The sequence below is a fragment of the Rhincodon typus genome, chromosome 31, assembly GCF_021869965.1.
Source record: "Rhincodon typus isolate 14 chromosome 31, sRhiTyp1.1, whole genome shotgun sequence".
Lineage (NCBI taxonomy): Eukaryota > Metazoa > Chordata > Chondrichthyes > Orectolobiformes > Rhincodontidae > Rhincodon > Rhincodon typus.
Window position 1 is genome coordinate 10,715,240 of NC_063362.1, and position 17,999 is coordinate 10,733,238.

Below are 17,999 nucleotides of genomic sequence, written 5' to 3' on the forward strand. Positions count from 1 at the left end.
TGGGTTTCCTCCGGGAGCTCCGGTTTCCTCCCACAGTCCAAAGATGTGCAGGCTAGGGGGATTGACTATGCTAAATTGCCCGTAGTGTTCAGGGATGTATAGATTAGGTGGGTTATAGGGGGATGGGTCTGTGTGGGATGCTTTGAGGTTTGGTGTGGACTTGTTGGGCCAAGGGCCTGTTTCCACAATGTAGGGATTCTATGAAACAAAAATATTGAGGGCAGCTCGCACTTAAGCCAAAGAAAGTTAACATTCAGCCCATCTAATACTCCATATTAAAACATTTCTGAATCATAGCAAGCTCTACCAGCCTGTGAATTGCCCTGATTGGATGAATATACAGTAGGCAGGCCGGATGCTGATGTGAAAACGTGGGGGGAATGGGTGTTTAACTCGGAGCTTCGTTCACCAAATACCTCGTCCTGCCTTGGAACACCTCCTGAGGAATATTGTCGGGATTCCGGAAATATTGTACAGTAAGTTGACAGGGGGAGAAAAAAAAACAGCCCTGGGAATTGTGTGGGCTAAATAGGTTTCATGAGCATGCGTTAAATAAGATTTAAGGAATGTTTGTTGGGGGTGGTGGAGTGGAGAGAGAAACTAGCCCCAGAGTGAGCTTGATCTCCACTCACTTCCCTTGTCGTGACAGTACATTCACCAATAAGCCTTTCGGATCTGTAGCTGCAAACGTGCAGTCATTGTCACAGCGCCACAGTTTTGAGGGCAGCAGAGCAGAAGTTATGAGGACAAGGGGAAATCACATATTTCCGGGCTCCTCTGGGACATTTGTTCGGATACTGTACACGTCTGTGAATGGGATGGCTGCTAACCTCTCTGCCGGTGCTCAGTAACACTGTGCCTGTACAGGTTGGTTCCAGCGGGCTAACACTTTACTCTGTGGCCGTGTATCTGGGTGACTGCCCCACCGTCTGTGTTCATCCCTTAAGCGCCGTTCTCCGCTGTGGGTGGTGGGGGGAATATATTGGATCTACGATTTCTTACCTTCAGAAGATAGGGGCGAATTCGTGCAGGGGTTTGGTGAGCGTGTCAGGCTGGAAGTCTGCGTGAGCTGGGCTCTCTCTCTGGAGGTATCTGAGATGCTCGTGTTTTCATTTAAAATGTCTAACATTTCGCTCCTTCTCTCCCTCGTTTTGTTTTTAACATAACGTTCCGCAGAACTATTGGTACAGAGGGGAGGGGGGAAAAATTCCAAGTTCGGGAAATGAAATGTTTATAAATGTTGGAAAAATGACCTCGATTTTGCTTTTAAGGTTTCGACATCGGACAGATTTGAGATAGTTTTGAGAGATAATTGCTCCCTTCCAAAAATATATCTAATACAAAGTTGATTCAGTAAATTACATTCAGTAAACAATGGGATCTGTGTTGTAATTGGTAATAAACAATCGGGTTGTAAGAGAGATTTATACAATGTCTCGAAATATCAGACCTTGCTGATTAATGACCATCACGGAAAACACTTGCAATTTACAAGGTAGCAATATTTATTGAATAGAATATCATGTGGAGTTGATACAATGTTCATTGGATTTAAATGTTCATGGTTTTCCAAATGCAATGAGTCTTCCTGTTTGGTGCACATAGTTTCCCATGATTTATGATTTCATTTTCTGTGCTATTTTGCCCCTGGAACTCCGCAGAAATGAACTGGATCCGTTCTTTCCATCCTCCTCCCACCGGCGCGTCCCCGAGATTGTGGACGCGCGTTAACCTTGGAGGCGCGCCCCCCGGCTCGGCCCCGGTTCGCTTCGTTCGGGTCCGCGCTCTGTCTGCATGAGCGCAACGTGCTGGGCGTTCTGAGATCCCACAGCCCAATCACCAACATCAACCACTGCCCCTTCCCCCCCCATCACCCCTCCCCACTACCCCCTCCCTCCCTTAAACCCCCCACTCCCATTCTTCTCAGATCCCTCACTCTTTCCAAACCCCTTAACTATCCCAAACCCCAATTCTCATTAAATAACCCCACTCCCACTTCCCCCCCTCCCCATTCACTCCATTTCCCCTCCCCTCCCCCCTCTCCCCCCCCCCTCCCCCTCCACTCTCACTCTCACCCTCCCACTCCCCCTCTCCCCACTCCCCCAACTCCTACCACTCCACTCACCCCTCCACTCCACCCACCTCCTCCATTCCAGTGTCCTGAATCTGCCCCCACCACTCGCCACCCACTCTTACCCCTACTCCCCTCCCCACTCCCACACTTCGAGTCTCCTGATTCTGCACTCCCACTGCCCACCCACTCTCCCCCCAACTCCCCCACTCCCAACGCCACTCTCACTCCCACGACTCACCCTCACCATTCCACTTGCCCCCACCCCTCCACTCCCCCCAAGTCTGCCGCCCCACACCCCTCTGCTGCCCCCACTCTCCTACTCCCAGTCCCTTCCCACTCCCACGTCCCACACTCTCCAATTGCTATGTCCATAACCCGTGCCACCTAATCCCTTGGTTGTGGGCCTTCCATCATTCAAACCATCTACACTTAAGGAAAGACACTGAGCCTGGTCCTCTCCTTATTGTCCATTCCACTCCAATTTTAGTACTTAAATTTGTTATGACTTTCACCAAATAATGTAAATGGAAACAGTGTATTAGAACGGTACCCATTGTCATCTATTTGCATTGCTGGAAGGAAGCTGAATCCTTTCAGCTGGGTGTAAGCTGCTGATGTACAGTAGATGCATGTGTACTCAGAAATTTATAATCAAATTTGTTGATTGCTTCATTGTAACAGAGCTGCTGGTTAATGCCTCCCAGTCTAAACACCCCACATCCAACCTCACCCTAGATTCGACGATTTCAACCTTCAAAATATCCACCTTCCTCTGCTCACTCCATCACACCCAATTCTGCCACACACACCTCGGTTAACATCCAATCTGTATTCCTGAGTTCCATATTCCACAGGCGATCCAAAATCACCCAGACGCCTGTAACCCACATCCTTGTGTACGAAGTGCTGCTAATTCACAAGCTTATACTGCTGCTCTCTGTAAGAGCCCATTCCATCATGACATTAAGTTTGAAATTCTTGTCTGTGAGTTCCTAGTCCTGCCAGACCTTAACCTGCATCCTAATTTGCATCATTTTCATCAGTCTGAAGTACTTTGCACCCCGAACCCCTCAACATCACAGTAGTACCAGAGACTTCATGTGCCCTGCCCTGATCTCTGGAATTCTATCTCAATATCCTTGTGGTATCGCCATCTGCCTTCAAAAGCCTTTCTCATAGCATATGTATTCAAATATATATTTGGTCACCACTCCATACCACCTAAATCCTGCTTGGTGAGCAATCAGTACTCTGTTTTGATGTAACTTGTGTTCCTTTTCTATATTAAAGTAAAATATGCATGTATTGGTAGTTGCAATGATATTAAAGTTATGTTTCTCAATGCATCTGGCACTGAAGTTAATACTTTCAAGCACGTTTGACACTGAATTAATAGCTCCCAATCTATGTGACATTGAACTAATACCTCCCAGTGCACTGGGCATTGAAGTTAATATCTCCCAACACATGGGCTATTGAGATTAAAGTCAATTAAATTAATTAATTAATTCCATTGTCCCAGTGCAGTGGACTGAAGTTAACTCTGTTTGTGCAATGGAAATCAAAGGTGGTGGCTTGTTCTCAAATCAGTGTCTCCCTGTTTATTAGAACAGAAGTTAATTCATCATCGAGCAATGGGTACTGTGATTAAAACTTTCAGTGTAACAAGGCTTTGTGAGTTAGATGTATCATTCGTCACATCCAGTGGGTTGGGCACAAACTTTTTGGCAATGAGCCTCTTTAACATTTGGTGGCAGCTTAGGTGTACACGTTATGCAGTCACTGCAGGTGAGAAGAATAAAAAAGAAAAAAAGGAAGAGACACAAGAAGTCACAAGGTAAGTAACATGAAGCTTGGGGTTTATTTTAGAAGATCAAAAATATTTAATCAGTTAAAAGCATTCAGGTGGAAATGAGTAGAAGGTGGTACGATAAGACTTTGCTCCAATACCTTGAGGAATCAAGGAGGATTGTGAGGTTAACAGGTAGATAGGCCACTACGTTATACTTCTTATGGGGTTAATATTAAGGTTGGGAGATGTCTCACTCAGTCTTTTTGAGCTTTCAAGGGAAAAGGTTGCAGTGGAGTTGGGGGGTAAAAACAGAAAGAGGAATTGAAATCATTGCTTGGTGGACGATTGCTTGAAGTTGGTGCAGTGAACTCATGAGAACTGGAGGTGATGCGTTGTTGTGTGTGAACAGCTGTGTTACGATGTGGAACTTGCCAGCTAGGAAACACCTGCTTGGTTAGCAGGCAGGAGCCACTTGCCAGGTTGCACTAGTCATTGTCACTGAGACAATACTAGCTTTGCCTTTACAGCACATTATTTAAAAAAAACTGAATGGAATACTTTCTGATGTAAAAGATATTATGTAACCTGTTGTGAATAACCTTTGAGATGTACACGATAGTATACTGCACAAACTAGAGAAGGTAAATCCGTGAAGTATTTTTAGGAAAGGTGCTCAGTGATACACCTTTGTCAAAAACCACTACAGTTTTATTTCCTACTGTTTCATGGGATGTGGACATCGCTAATGAGGCCTGCACTTTTAGCCAATTCCTGATAGCACATGAAATGAGTGACTTCCCAAGCCATTTCAGTGGTAATTAAGAGTCAAACGCATCATCTTGAGCCTGGACTGTCATGTAGGGCTAATCAGATAAAGTTAGCAGAATTTGTTCACATTCACAAACAAGATGAGTTTTCATAACAAGCATGATAGTTGCCATGATTACCAATACTGAAATTATCTTTATGTTCCAGATTTATTATTAATTGCATTTAAATTCCATTGGTGTACTGACCTGGATTCCTGGATTATTAGTCCAGGAATGTTACTATTACCCCACCATCTTCCTATAATATGCAATATGAGTTGCTCAGAGTAGCCCTCTCTGCACTTGTACCATCACTGTATGTAAATGGATTTGGTGCCCCTTGCTATAAGATGCTTACTGTCTGCCTGTTTAATCTTGTTCCTCACAAGCTGTGTATTGATTTTATCATCAACAGCTTGGCTGAGATTAGCGTTTCAGAGTGTATCTCTGGAGACAAGTGCACAACATCTTCAGCACTTTAACTCATAGCATCATTGGTTGGTTTGTCTGGCTTGGTTCCAGAGGATAGAGTGTTGAATGGGTGGAATTGTGCAGTTAGCTGATTGATCAGCTATTGCAGTAGCTGCTGGTTTTGTCAAGGTGAAGAAGCGACTCAGTGCTCCTGAACAAGAATCAGACAAGCAACCTATTACAATGAATCGTGTACATTCATCTGGGGAATTTCAGTTATTGTCAATTTACATATGTACAGTGCAGCCCTTCTATTATGCTGGACAATTGGAATCCCTCTGTGAACTGCTCAATGTATCCCTCTTTGGATAAATGATATGACATTGCATGCGTTACTTAGGGTATCCTTAATTTTGTCTATTACCGGATATTGCATGCCCTCCTCAGGAGATCCCTTATTCTGTACATCAGGTGTAATAGCTTTGTCTATTGTTGGTTAAACTGACAGACCACTTTATCATGATGGTTTTAGACTATTTGCCTTGATGTTTAAGGTTGAGGTAGTTTAAATGTGTCCAGTTCTGATGACCAGGAAGCAAAGCAATCAGTTGATAGATGCAATGAAGAGAAAAGGCATATCTACTGCGAGGGGTCTGATTCCTGTGAAAATGAAGATTATCTTGGTTGCTTCTGTGAGCAAGGAGGAATTAATCAGGTGATCTAGTACAGGTAAATAAGTTAGTTAAAGGATGGAGAAAGTAAAAGCAGAATTTTACATTGCATTAATTGCAGAAGTAGGATGAGGGAACAAAGACTCAAATCAGAAAGCATCAGGATTGATATCACGAAATCCTCCTTCATACAATAAGTGATGAACATGTTGAATGAAACCCCCAGCTCATGCGGTGGAGACAAAAATCCAGAATGATTGAAGGAACATTTGACTGCTATGGTGGGGCACATTAACATTGTTCTGGACAGATGAATTAAGATGTCCAAATGGCCTTCTATCCATAAAGATCCCATGAACAGCAACTGATATGAACAGTGCTGTCAACGCTGCCACCTTGAAAATGAGATTTGAAATCAAGTTATTTTCCATTGACAATGCCTTAGTTAAAAGTGCCATTTGGGGAAAGCTATTTTGGCTGTATCCATGAGAGGTCCGCACTAGTTCTAGACTTAATAGAGAGCTTTTGCATGAGCTTTACATTCTGGGAAAGCCCTACCACCATTACAGTCTCTGTGGGTTGGAATGAATATCTCCGTAGTCCATACAGGTTCTCTATTCACTTGAGATTGTGATCCAAATGTAGAAGGGCCAGGGATTAAGATCTCCTGTAAGAGATTGCTATAGATTTTCATTTCTGTTAAAATAAACACTCCATCTATGAAAAACTCTTTACAAGGTAGGAAACAATTTTATTTATATTATTTTTAGCTAGAATGCCTCTCTAAAAGTGTTATAATCCCAGCTGATGGTGCTGCTGGACAAGTCAGATCCCAGAATGAATCTTGGCTTGATGGATCATATGTTAATTTATTTATTTCAGTTCGTTAAAATAGTGATTAGCCATTGAAACATATTCACGTGAAGCTGCAAATGTTCTTTAACAACAGAACATAAGTTTATTACACCGAAAGTAGGAACCAAGTAATATAAATTTAGAAAACAGTTTAGAAAGAATAGGTATATGAGCTCATCTCCTGTTGAAATCCTCATCCATGGCTTTGATAGCTTTAAACCTTATTATTCCAATGAGTTCCTGCACACCCTGGCTGTCTATGACCTAATTTGTAGCCAAGTAGCTGTGCTCACTGCTCTACACTGACCCCAGCAAAGCAAAACATTGATTTTAACATTCCCATCAAATTCTTGTATGTTCTCAGCACCTCCCTATCTCTGTATTCATCTTCAGCCCTATGACCTTCCAAGATGTCAGCACCCATACAGTTATAGCCTTCTGATTATCCCTCACTTTATTTCTACTATCATTGGCAGCTGCACTTCCATTGAAATGGTCCGAAACTCTGTAATTTACTCTACAAACCTGTGCACCTTAATTTCTAAGACAACAAAGTGTAGAGCTGGATGAGAGTATTCAGAATCTTTTCTTCAGAAAAAGAAGGGTCGAGACCCGAAACGTCAGCTTTCCTGCTCCTCTGATGCTGCTTGGCCTGCTGTGTTCATCCAGCTCTACACCTTGTTATCTCAGATTCTCCAGCATCTGCAGTTCCTACTGTCTCCCCCACTACACCTTAATTTCTCTTTCCTTTTTTAAAATGATCCTTAAAATCCCATGCCTTACTAAGATATTGGTCAGCTGCCCTAATATTTTAATTTTTTGATCCAGCGTTAAATGTTGATGGGCACATTCTTGTGAAATGCCGAAAGATGTTTTAATGTTACAGGTACTAATGTTGTTGTGAAAGGAGGGTAGGTAACAGCCACAAATTGTGCTACTGATTCATGCTCATAATAGCCCACAGGAAGAGGCTTGAGACCCACAGGAAGTCTCAGGTATAGGAGAAGAACTGATAGACATCCCTAGGTTAAGTCAGAGATAGTAGGAACTGCAGATGCTGGAGAATCTGAGACAACAAGGTGCAGAGCTGGATGAACACAGCAGGCCAAGCAGCATAGGTTAAGCCAGTTGTGCACTCCCTACTGGTCAACTGTAGAATCATATTAGCCCAGGCACAGTAAAGGCCTGATTCTCCTCTTGAATGATTCCAGGTCTCCAAAGTTGACAGCTGTCAAGAACTACACCTGGATTTATGAAATATTCCCAGTATTTGCACACATTGAGGAATAATGGGGGGGGGGGGCAACAAAAAGAGAGTTGCATTTATATGGCACCTTCCACAAGCTCCAGATTCCTTAAGTGCATCATAGGTAGTTCGATACCTTTTGAAGTGCAGTTACTGTTAAAATTTTGAAAGAATTGCAGTCGAAATGCTAACATCAAGATTCCTCACACAACAATGTGACAATGCTCTGATAGCTGTTTTAAGGATGTATGAAGATTTCACAGATGAATCTGCCCTTTTACAAAAAAAGAAACGATCGCTGTTGACATTTTTCTAGCAAGCTGCATTTTATTTTTTCTCCCTGATCCCTCTTGACATCTTGCTCCATGCATTATTCTTAGCTGAGGTGGTGGGCGAACTGACCTTTTCTCAGCCCTATCAGCTGGTGCCAACTGCGGTGCCATGTGCTTGGAGGTATACAAGAATAGCAGTGGCTAAATGGTGACCAAAAAATTTAGAGCACAGCAAGGTTCCATTTGGCTTTGAAGAGACAGTCCATGTAGACTCATTCCTTGACTTTCTCCTTGTACAAATTTCAAAAAAAAAGGTCATTTTTAAGTATTTATTCCTTTAAATTTTGAAAGTGATTTGAATGCTGTTTCTAACATTTCTTCTTGTGGGCCATTCCATACCTTCATAACTCTCGATATAAAAGAACACTCTCCATCTCTCCCTTTATTCCTCAATTGATCTCCTGCAGGCAGTAGCCTGTTAATCAGTGGAAACAATTTATTTTGATTTTGCCTGATTAGAGCTCTTAAAGATTCTGAATACTCTCATCAGACCACTTCTAACTTTCCCTTTTCTAATGCGAAGGATCTCAGTTTCTCTGGTCTCTCCTTGTAACTAAACCTTCTCATTTACGAACATAAGAACAGGAGGGGGCATGCTGTTCTGCCATTCAGTTGGGTTGTGGTTGATCTGCATCTTAACTCCATCACTTGAAGTATTGAATGCAACTTCTGGATAATATTAAGAAAGGATATACTTGACATAGAGGGAGTGCAGCAGAGAACCACTAGGATAGCAAGGCTGTCGTATGAGAAGAGATTGGTTTAACCAGACCTGTATTCACTAGAGTTTAGAAGGATGAGAGGTCATCTGATTGAAATGTAGAAAATTCTGATGGGTTAGACATACTAGATGCAGGAAGGATGTTCCTCTGCTGGGGGAGTACAGAACGAGGGGACAATCTTGGGATATAGGGACGACCATTTCGGATGAGATGAGGAAACATTTCTTCAGAGGGTCATGAACCTGTGGAATTCCCTACCACAGAAGGCTGTGGAAGCTGAGTTATTGAATATATTCAAGAAGTAGATAGATAAATGTTTAGATTATAAAGGCATCAAGGAATACAGGGAGAAAGCAGGAAAATGGCATTGAGACAAAGGATCGACGATGAATATATTGAATAATAAAACAGGCTGAAAGGGCTGAATGGCCTTGTCCTGATCCTAGTTTCTATGTTTCTTACCTGCCTGGATTTTACTTGCATTGCTATTCTTGTCAACCAAGAAAATATCAGACTCAGTTTTGAAATTTTTAATAGATTGACCTTCAACACTTCTTTGTGAGGGCAGACATTTCCACTGCCTTTTGTACGAAGAGATGTTTCAAAACATTCAAAATATTTGAACAGTGTTGCACTAATTTAAAGGTTATGGTGCAAGGATGCCCTCTCTTTAACTCTCTCTGTCCCTCTCCATCTGTCCATGCCATCAACTCCTTTAATCATAGTCAACACATTAATTAGATCAAAAGCAGAAATTGCTGAGTTATAGTTTCGGATCCAGTGACCCTTCTTCAGAACTGAGTTCATTCCACTTTCTCTGCACAGATGCTACCAAACCTGCTGAGTTTCTCCAGCAATTTCTGTTTGTGTTTCAGATTTCCAGCATCCACAGTTCTTTGGGGTCTTTTTTTTAAGACATTAATTAGGTCACTGCTTAATCTTCTAGATTCAAGTGAATATTATACAATTCCATGCAATTATAATTTAAGCCTGTTAGCTCAGGTATAATTTCTTTTTATTCTTTGTGAGTTATGATCATTGCTGGTAAGGCCAACATTTGAAGCCCAATCCTAATTGCACTTGAAGGCAAAGACATCTTGATTTATTATCCTTGTCATCTTTCCTGAAGCAGGACACCCAACTAGCTCTTTCCTTTCGCCTGTGGAAAATAGCTGGGAGCTCATGAGAAAATCAGATCAAAGCTAAAATCCTTCAGAGAAGTGCATTGGAGCTCTAGTCCTGTGCTTTACTGCCTGAATACGATTGTCCATTTATTCCTGCTTTGAGAAGTGATCTTTTCTCCACAAGTTTTTGATCTTTCTGTACTCCTCCATTTCTGAATCCTTGAGGGGCTTTGATTTTAATCATTTCACAATTGCTAGCTGTGCCTTCAGCCACTAAGACCCAAAGCCCTGGAATCCTTTCCTTAAACCTCTCCACTTATCTCTTTCTCTTTCTACATATAATCTGCCACCTATACCGAGCTTTTTGTTAACTGCCTTAATATTGTCTGCTGTGGCTTGTGTCACCTTTTGTGTGGTAAAGCACCTAATTGTCTTGGGGACATTTTACAATGTTAATCACAATTTGTTGTTGTTCAGATGGTTGTAAATGTGATCAATTCACACTAGGTTGCAGTCAAGTAGGAACTGCCAATGCTGGAGAATCTGAGATGACAAGGTGTAGAGCTGGATGAACACAGCATTTCTGAAGAAGGGTCTAGACCCGAAATGTCAGCTTTCCTGCTCCTCTGATGCTGCTTGCTCTGCTGTGTTCATCCAGCTCTATACCTTGTTATCTCAGGTTGCAGACAATTTGGGAATAGATGCTGTTCCTACATTTTACATTATTTCACATGATTGAGTTCAAGGACATTATTTGCTTTCATTGGAATAAAGCATTCAATGAGAACAATGATTAACCACAACCACACAGATACGATGATAGCTATTACTAATAATAATTATTTCATATGCACTTGAGACATTTTTACATGAAACACATTACTGGTGAATACAACATACCATAAGCTTTGAGTATGGGAGATTCAGCTGGCTCGAACCTAATTGAACTCTATACTATTTATTCTAACACTCCTCATTTTATATCTTCCTTTCATTCAGGCTATGTGAAAACGCATATATATTACCTTGTCCAAGTCTTTGGATTATCAATATGCTAAGAAGAATTCTGAGTTTTCACCTCATCTTGATTAAACTGTCATTGAATTTATTCAACAGAAGGCACTTGCAGGGAATAAAGTCCCTATTCAGGGATTCCTGCAACCCTTCAAGGAATCACTAGCCATTGCCATAGCTTCCTGCCTTGATGACCAAAGCATGTCTGTAGATGTTTTGCCATTTTAGATATAGTAGCTCCCAAAGATGAACAACCAAGGCAGTTTGTGGTCTCTCATTATCAGTTATAATATTGTTTGGCTGGAATCCCTTTTACTAATTAACATTGCTAACAGAAACTCATTTTATAAGTTAAAAGTAAAATAATTAGCTCTTTCCTTACCAGCAGAAAACTTATGTAATATCTTGCTTCTAACCACCACCCCGTATTACTTGCTGGGGATCGGTTTAGCTCAGTTAGCTGCTTGGTTGGTTTGTAGAAGCAGTGTGATGCCAGGGGCATGTGTTCAATTCCCATCATCTGCTGAGGTTGCTATGAAAGACTCTCCTTCTCAAACTCACCTGATGTATGGTAGCCCTCAGGTTAAAATATCACCAGTCATCTCTCTCTCTAATGGGACAGCAGCTCTATGGTCTGGTAAGACTATGGTACTTGGTACCTTGATTACTCAATTGAAAATATAGATTAGTGAGATTTGTCAAAAGTACTGGTACATTCTACAAACACTTTATATTTACAAAGTGGTGAAATCTCTTCAGATATGACCTGTATATAACTAATCTCATAAAAACATTGAGAAGGGATTAAGATATTGCAAGACAAGGAGAAGGGGCAAAATATAATAACAGGGGCTTAATTTAGATAAATAAGGAAAGCCATGATTTGATGTACGAACTCAAAAAGCATAGCCTAATTATAACCTTTGGTGGCCTGGCTATTTCTTTCATTTCGTTTAACTGTGTGTTTAACAGCCTCATTGCTAGATTTGCATTAGAGAATCACAGCCTGAATGACTTTCTGTGCATTTTGTGGAACCTGTGCCAGTTCTTTAAAACATTTAAATTAGTCCCACTCTCTTGCTCGTTCCATATAACCTGCAACTTTTCTCTTCTTAAGTATTTGTCCAAATTACTTTTGAAAGTTGCTGTTAATCCGCTTCCACAACTAGAATTTTGCACCACTGACAGCTCCATGTGTGGGGAATAATACCCATCTCTCCCCTGTAGTATTTCTGTAAATGATTTTATACCTTTGTCCCCTGGTTGCCAACTTTGCTGACAGAGAAAATGATGCCTGCTTATTGCCTCTTATCAAAATCCTTCATAGTTTCGAACAACCTACCTTAAATGTCCCCTTAACGTTGTCTGCAATTCAAAATGATCAGCCAGTTAAATTAACTGAAATCGGGCTAAGCCTGGAGGAAAGGTAAACAAACAACACCTTCAGGAGGGAAGAAGAGAGAGAGACTTTTTACAAATGTAATTTATGATTGCGTAGGGCCTTTCATCCAATAAAGCATCGTAAAGTGCTTTACAGGAGAATTATCAGACAAATTTGACACCAAGTTAAATCAGGAGATATTAGAATGGATCAGTTTAAGCTTGGTTAAAGGTGTAGGCTTTGAGGAACATCTTAAAGGAGGTGCAATATCAGTCTCTATGGGCAATACAGACTCTGGCTGGCACTTTCCATTTGAAAGCTTTAAATGTATACGCGCATTTTCAGTTGCTCCATTGAACCGTGAGGGAATGAGAGTGTCTCCTCTGCTAGAACACGGATCTCTGGACAATAAACAACATTGGATTAAAGGAATGGCCGTGGTTTAGTCCTGCTGCTACTAATTACAGTGAATCCGTACCTCCCTGTAATCATGTTACATCAATCAACGCTTTGCTTTAAGGTATCCCTATAATTGCACTTGAGTTTTTATTTTCCCTTGTCTTTCCTTCCCTGTATTATAGTGCAGTTATTTTGTCCTGCCTAATATCTTTTAAATCAAGAAAATTTCTTCAGCAATCACTTATTTCTTAATATAGAGCATCTGGGGAGTGTAGCAGGGTTTCTGCGGCAAGCTCGGAGAATCCTACAATACAAGAACAGATTAGCCTCCGTCTTTCTAGTTGACTAAAAATAGATCCATTGCTTTCTGCTTTTCATGCTCTGTTTTCATTGTGCTAGAAAGTATCCAGCTTCATGGTTATTGTGAAAAACATGAAAGCTATAGAATGAAAATATTTTGAAGTCATTTAGTTTTCTAAATCCATAGTTTTGCTGCTGTTATCAATTAAATGCTGTTCAGTATTTCAGCATTATGGGCCTTTGTTCAATTGAGAAGCTATTATGAATGAGACAGACCACAGGATAATAGTACTTTGGTATTTGCCATCTTGTGGGTATGGCTATTGATGAGATACTCTTCAGTATTTTAGTATGGGGTTTTGTCTTGTGTTAATGAGCTATTATCAATGAGATGCTTCTCAGTACTTTACTACTGTAAGTGGAACTCTCATACTTGCTTATTACAAGTCAGAGGATGTGCTACTTTGTAATTGCAGAAGTGTGACAATGTCAAGGTGAACAATTGTATTATTTTTGTTACTAGGGGAGCTGTTTCTATTTGTCCTATCTCTTCAAACCCTGATTGCTATAAATTGGAGATTTCTGAGATCAACTGTAGATTAATAGCAATGGGTGAAGGAATTTTAGAGGCTATAATGATTGTTAATTTCTACCTTGGGTGTCAGGAGAGAGTGCAAAATGACTGACTTTCACTTTTCCTTATACTTTTGACATCCAGTGTATGTCATCTGAAGTGTGAGGTGTAAAATAGATGCAAGGCTTTTATATAAATGAATAAAAAGAAATTGATGGGAGGATGGACATCACTTGAAGAACTATTACTGATACATCATTTTGAATATTTAGTGCTGTGGGGTCTGTTCTATACTGAAATACAATTTTCATTGATTAAAATCAAATGTACATCTTGTTGGATTTCATAACTGTTGGGGGGCATTGTGAGTGCATCTGGAATGATTTTGTGCATGAGACATTTAGAATACTCTAGGTGGCACATGTGCAGCTCTTGAATGGTGATTGTGCCGTGTTCACCCCAGGCTAGATCCTGTTACTGGATCTGCTCCAGCCTCTACTCATGGAATTTATAAAATCAGCCTGTTAGGACATGTATTGACGCACATCTGGACAGGTGGGATTTGAGCGTGGACCTTCTGGTTCAGAGGTAGAGACACTACCCTTTTCAGCCTCCGTTTATAGGTTTGGAAGCAAACATTGAATAATTAACTTTCCTTTGGATTATAAATCAAAAAAGCATCAGTTCTTTTCATTGCAGACTTGAATACTGCATCTGTTCTTGGGGAAATTCATAGAACATCCCTCTCATATTCCTGGTCAGGATACAAGAAAAAGGTTATTATCATGTTAAATGAACTCCCCCTTATCTCTGACTTACACCTTTGTTGCAATTTTCTTGTCTCTATCTGAGCTATGTTACTAAAGACATTGCTGCTCCAGACTTCACTCTCTTCTTCCTGGGCTACAAACTATTCATTCTAAGTCAGATTGCAATTGGCAGTAAAGATTGGAAGAGTCAGGTGCTTAGGACAGAGAGAGCATATAGGTGACTTAACAGAGGAACGGGTTGTAAGGGTAAATATGAAGGGAATGTTTCCATTTGTGGGAAATCCAAACATAAGGGCTAGAAATGCAAGAACCTATTTGAATCAACCTATTGAATCTAAAAGAGAAATAAGGAGAATTTTATTTAATCAGAATGGTTTGAATGCTGCACTTCCTGCCATGGGAAATTGTTGAGGCAAATTGCGAAGAGGCTCTTAAAAAGAAACTAGACCAGTACATGAGATGAGGTGGATAGAACGGGAATAGACTCACGTGGAAGAAAAAGACCAACCAGACTAATCGGGCTGTATGGCCTGTTTCTGTGCTGTACATTGTATACAAATCCATATACTCCATAGTTTTAAAATAGTGAAGAAGTAATAATTTGATACATTTGCTCCCATTAAATCCTTTGCTGTGCCTTGTTTCCACTTAGTTGGTACCTAATCTAGTTTGATACTCCAGCGGGTATTGGACAGTACTGGACTTTCAGAGGTACTAACTTTTAGATGAAGTGGTAAACTTGTTTACCCTCTTAATTATTTATGAGGATGCACCTTCCACCAATTTAAGCAAGGTGTTAAGATGCTTGATACTGGGGGCCCTCTTGTGGTGCAGTGGTAGTGTCCCTAACCCTGAACATCTCTGAGCAGGTTGATTAGAAAATTTGGTTTTAAGAAAAGACTCAATGTTGAAAGCTCTTATTTTACATTGGTAATATCTCTACCTCTGGGCTGAGAGGCCCGCATTCAAGTCCCACCTTCTCCAGAGATGTGTCGTGTCTGAGCAGGTTAATTTTTTTTAAAAAGTCTGTTGATGTACATTGTGCAATTTGCTGTCTGACAAATAAAAGTCTCGTTTAAATGCTTTATAATGATTTACTTTTTCCATTATTTTGTCTTGTATGGAACTTCTTATTTAAACTGTGCTGCAGGCATAGAGTCGTGAATACAGCCAGTGACTAGTTAGCGACAAATTAAGTCATCTTTAAGACTCTGGCAATGTCTGCGTCAGGAAATATCAGATAGTTCATAGGGAATGCCTATGGATTTCCCAATGTGTGCTGGCAATGGCTGCGCCTCTTCATTGGTAAAGAACATTTACAAAATGTGACTTGGCAGTATCTGGTTTACATTTTTGTATCATTCTGGTGGTAGACTTAAAAACCAGACCACTTCAACTGCATTAAGTTGATGGGAGCACATTTCTGTGGGGCCTGGGTCTCAAATGAAAAAGAGCAAGGGAAAGTAAATGGAGTTAAGGTAGAGAGTACTCTGGATCGAATTCAAATGGCAGAACATGCATGAGTACCTGATAGCCTTCTCTTTTTTGTACTTCCTGAAGGCCTTTGATTCTGATGAGGCAGCTCCCAGGAGGTGTGTAGGAGGGAGCAGCTGATGACTCTTCCTCTTTGCTGTGACTGGCGTCTCCTGATAACAGAGATTGGGCACAATGAAAAGTTTAAGCCTGTATCCACACAGAAACACCATCTGCTAATACATTAACACTCTATGCCGATGACCCACCAAGTGCATATGCAGCCACAAAACAAAAAAAAAACACAGGTAATTTTAATCTACCAACAAAAGAAATGAATATAATACTCTTTCATGACTGAATCTTTAATGCTTTTTTTGTTATCTTAATTGGTGATCATGGGTAGCTCTATGTGTAGCATTTTCAATATTCATACTTTCATCAAATATATTAAAATTTGATGAAGGAAAGTGTACTTTAGTATGTTATCATATCCTAAGTAGATTCCATTGTGCTTTACAACAAAGTCAGAAGTCATACTACACCAGGTTAGAGTCCAAAAGGTTTATTTGAAATCATATGCTTTCAAAGCCTTGCCCCTTCATCCTGCACCCAGTCCAATACCAGCACCTCCACATCATCTTCAATCATAGAATCCCTACATTGTAGAAACAGGTCCTTTGGCCCAACAAGTCCACACTGACCTTCAGAGCATCCTGCCCAGACCCATCACCTATAACCCACCTAATCTACACATCCCTGAACACTATGAGCAATTTAGCAGGGCCAATCCACCTAACCTGCACATTTTTGGACTGTGGGAGGAAACCAGAGCAAACCCACGCAGACATGGGGAGAATGTGCAAACTACCACAGACAGTCACCCAAGGGTGGGATTGAACCTGGGTTCCTGGCGCTGTGAGGCAGCAGTGCTAATCACTGAGCCACCGTGCTGCCCCTACAGCAAAGTAATTTGTTTTGAAGCTAAATTATATTGGTTAGTTTGATGAAAGAACTGACTGTATTGTCACCAATTTTGATGATGATACAATTTGCTTTCCTATGTATCTTTGTAAGAAGGACACAAAGTGTCTGGGAAGGAAGTTAGTTAGGGTTAAGAATGGGTAAAAATTTGGTAGATGGAAGAAGATGGGAAAATGTAGGTTTGTCCATTTGGGCTGGACGAACAGAAACGTAAGAAAGTAGAACGCTAGGAGAACATCCCATTTCTCTTTGATATGTATCATAAGGAGAGGCTGTGAAGTGTGGGCAGAAAGCCTGTGACTTAAGATGCTTAGAATCTTTAACAATCAATAGGGAAATCGGGGTTACTGGGAAAGGACAGGAAAGTGGACGTGAGGAGCATTGGGTCAGCCATTATCCTATTGAATGATGAAGCAGGCTCGAGGAACTGAATGGCCCACTCCTGTTCTTATTTCTTATGGTTAGATTAATGAGCAAGCAGGTAAGATGTTGAATTATGTGGCCTTTCGAACAATTTAGTGCTCCCTCAATACTGCCCAGAAGTGTTGACTGAAGTTAAATGCTGACAACTTCAACCTTCTGGTTCAGTAAATCTGGCCTAATTAAATTTAAGATTAGATGTTTATTTGGCGGATAATGCAAAAATAATTTAATGGATAACAATGAGATGCGTTAAAATGTTCACTTGTCTACTTGATGACAACATTTCCTGTATGTTTCTGCAGTTCATTATTTGTATATCTGAACGATTCTGTGCACACAACATTTCTCTCTAATTGTTTTCCATTTTCTTCACTCATTTTTCTCTGAATGAATCCCAGAAAGCAGGAAACCCTGCAGTAAACCCAGCAAATGAGCTTTAGCAGTGGAAACAATCACAGCCAAATTGAAGAGATAGTAAGAACTGCCGATGCTGGAGTCAGAGATAACACAGTGTGGAGCTGGAGGAACACAGCAGGCCAGGCAGCATCAGAGGAGCAGGAAAGCTGACGTTTCGGGTCGGGACCCTTCTTCTGAACTGTAAATGTTGTAACTGTACCTACATCTACCACTTCCTCTGGTAGTTCA

At 40.8% G+C, this 17,999-nt stretch overlaps 1 protein-coding gene across 3 annotated transcripts in view; it reads left to right on the forward strand.

Annotated features, from left to right (window-relative positions):
- The first annotated feature begins 384 nt into the window (after positions 1-384).
- The window catches only part of LOC109939062 (probable G-protein coupled receptor 153), an 89,043-nt gene continuing 71,428 nt past the window's right edge, over positions 385-17,999 (forward strand). Inside the window, exon 1 of one of the 3 annotated variants that reach the window (XM_020537347.2) lies at positions 385-476. The gene's annotated coding sequence lies outside the window, so the exon portion shown is untranslated. Of the gene's footprint in view, positions 477-660; positions 868-1,011; positions 1,089-17,999 lie in introns of those variants that run through there. The other 2 variants (XM_020537346.2, XM_020537350.2) reach the window with 2 other exon arrangements.